We start from the raw sequence: 3,354 nt of genomic DNA, 5'->3' as shown, positions 1-3,354 counted from the left end.
TACCTGGTCTTCTAGTTTAGATATTTTGTCCTCTCCTTCATCCATTCTACTGGTGATATTTTCTACAGAGTTTTTAATTTCATTAACTTTTGTCTTCATTGCTCGTAATTCTGACTAGTTTTTCTTTATTATTTCTATTACCTTATTTATCTCTTGTATTGACCTCTTTATTTCATTAAACTGAGTTCCTGTGTCTTCTTTGATTCCTTTGATTTCCTCTTTCATTCCTTTATTTTCCTCTTTGACTTCTTTGAGCATATTTATAGTCATCTTTTGAAATCTTTCTCAGACACTCACTTTAACTCTTTCTTACTGGAGGTCATTTCTGATGCATTAATACTTTTTGGTGGATTTATACTGTCTTGGTTTTTGGTGTTTCTTGTTTTATAATGTATATATTTTTGCCCCTTGGATTAATTTAATGCTTGGATTTTCTAGTTAGCTGCAGCATTATTAGATGCATCAATCAACCTGATGTTATGTGTCTTCAGGGTAGGAGCTTAAGGTGCTAGGTGTGGCTCTCAAGACTCTCAGAGTATGTACAGAAGGGCCCCTAGATCCTCTAACAAAGCACTGTCCCTTAGGCTGTTTGGTGCCTCATCCACTCCCTTAATCCTGACAACCAGGAAGTTAAGATTTCTGGTCTGTAGAGGGTCCCAAGGCATCTTGTGACCAGGTGAGACCCTTCCCTATTGTATAACAGAAGAGGAAACAAAGCCACTATAAATCAAGAAGCAACAAATAACAAGCCCAAAATATAGCTTATAAGAATCCGACCATCCATCAGATTTAACATATAATTTATCCTGATGTGGCAGGTGCAATTAGCACTTCCGGTTTAGGCCTATATACTGGTCTTATTTGGCAGGTACTGACCTGGTGTAATCCCAGTTACCTTTTGGGATGATTTTTTTTTAATTTTTATTAACATTTTCCATGATTATAAAATATATCCCATGGTAATTCCCTCCCTCCCCACCCCCACACTTTCCCATTTGAAATTCCATTCTCCATCATATTACCTCCCCGTTACAATCATTGTAATTACATATATACAATATCAACCTATTAAGTATCCTCCTCCCTTCCTTTCTCCACCCTTTATGTCTCCTTTTCAATTTACTGGCCTTTGCTACTAAGTATTTTCATTCTCACACAGAAGCCCAATCATCTGTAGCTAGGATCCACATATGAGAGAGAACATGTGGCACTTGGCTTTCTGGGCCTGGGTTACCTGACTTAGTATAATACTTTCCAGTTCCATCCATTTTTTCTGCAAATTTCATAACTTCATTTTTCTTTACCGCTGAGTAGAACTCCATTGTATAAATGTACCACATCTTCATTATCCACTCAGATGTTGAGGGACATCTAGGCTGGTTCCATTTCCCAGCTATTATAAATTGAGCAGCAATAAACATGGTTGAGCATGTACTTCTAAGGAAATGAGATGAGTCCTTTGGATATATGCCTAGGAGTGCTATATCTGGGTCATATGGTAGATCAATCTCTAGCTGTTTTAGGATCCTCCACACTGTTTTCCACAATGGCTGGACCAGATTACATTCCCACCAGCAGTGCAGAAGGGTTCCTTTTTTTCCACATCCTTTTGGGATGATTTTTGTCTCAGTTATGCTGAGCTCCTGCTTGGGTCCCTCTTTGGTGCACTGTGGGTTCAAGTAGGCTGGCTGGGTTGTTGGATTGCTGCTCTGGTCACTGATGCTGGCTGCTATGAGCTCCCTTCCCCTGGTGTTTGGTGCTTGTTGGTGCTTGTGCTGGCGGTGGGGGAGGGGAGGCTGTGGACAGTGGTTCTAGTTTTCCTGCTGGTCCACATGATCCTCTACCTTGTGATCTGTTCCTCTTTTGTTCACTGCGGTTCTCCCTTTACATTTGTTGAGTTTGTGAAGAGCTCTGGTGTGAGTGGAAAATCCCCTCACCTGGCTTTTCCTGCAGCTCAAGCTGAGCCCTGTAGCTGAGGCCCGTGGACCTGTGCCCCCGCTGCTGGAGCTGCTTCTGCCTGCCTATGTGGGCTGTAGATGCTCTGGATCTCTCCTACTTGTCTGCTGCTGTTGGTAATTTCTTATACACCTCACTTTTTTTTTCTTCCCTAGGCTACTTTGGCGTAGTTCCTTCACCACCATCTTAATTGGATGTCCACCTTATGTTTTGAAAGAAGGTGTTCAACTGAACCTAAAGTTCACCAACTCAGCTAGACTTGCTGGCCAGCCAGCCCCACGTATTCTCCTGTATCTACCTCCAGCACTGGGATTATTGGTGCGTACAGTAACCCCTGGATTTTTTGAGGATGCTGGGGATCTGAGCTCAAGTTCTCAAGCTTGCACGGGAAGCTCTTTACTCACTGATCATCTCCTCAGTCCCATACTTCTTTTTTTTTATTTTTTTATTTTTATTTATTTGAGAGCGACAGACACAGAGAGAAAGACAAATAGAGAGAGAGAGAGAGAGAGAATGGGCACGCCAGGGCTTCCAGCCTCTGCAAACGAACTCCAGACGCGTGCGCCCCCTTGTGCATCTGGCTAACGTGGGACCTGGGGAACCGAGCCTCGAACCGGGGTCCTTAGGCTTCACAGGCAAGCGCTTAACCGCTAAGCCATCTCTCCAGCCCAGTCCCATACTTCTTAATACCTTGTCAATGGGGATTAGATGTCAAGGTGCATTTTGGAGGTAGCCAGCCATAGTCTTACCTCAGCCCTGGTCAGTTGTCACTGATGACGTTTACATTCGTACAGGGTTGGGAACACTCCATGGCTATCTTTTTGGCTGTCTGGCTGGCGGGCAGTGGATGTTTAAGAGCTGCTTCCTGTTTGAAGTGAAGCACGCTTGCTGCTGTCTGTTCTGAGCTTTAGGAGCTCCTGCTGGGCAGGGAAGAGCAGCTACTATCCTCCAGCAGAGCGTCTCCATAAATCTTTTCCTGTTTCATCTTGAAAGGCCTGGCTTGGAAGTCAAGTAAGATCTAGACCAAGCTGCCTAGACTTGCTGGCTCCTATTTGGGGAGGGAGAATTATTGCCACCATTTTACAGGTTAGAAAACTGAGACTCAGAGGGGTTGCCACTTGCTCTTGGTCACACAGCAAATAGCAGAGCCAGAGCCTGCATCCTAGGCTGTCTGGCTCTGGTGACAATGTTTCCAACCACACACTTCCTCCTAGTCTCCAGTGGGCTGAAGATAGTACATTTAAGACCGCCCCCCCCCAGACCACAGTTTCCCCTTAAGCATTCATGCCATTGTTTTATTTCCAGACCCAAGTGCTGACAAGTTGCCTGTCTTTCCTGCTTTTCCGGGGCTCTGCTCCCTGGGATTTGCTCGCATCTCTCCTAGCTCTGCTGGCAAAC

Source organism: Jaculus jaculus, chromosome 1 (genome assembly GCF_020740685.1).
Source record: "Jaculus jaculus isolate mJacJac1 chromosome 1, mJacJac1.mat.Y.cur, whole genome shotgun sequence".
NCBI lineage: Eukaryota > Metazoa > Chordata > Mammalia > Rodentia > Dipodidae > Jaculus > Jaculus jaculus.
Note: the sequence above shows the minus strand (reverse complement) of the source record.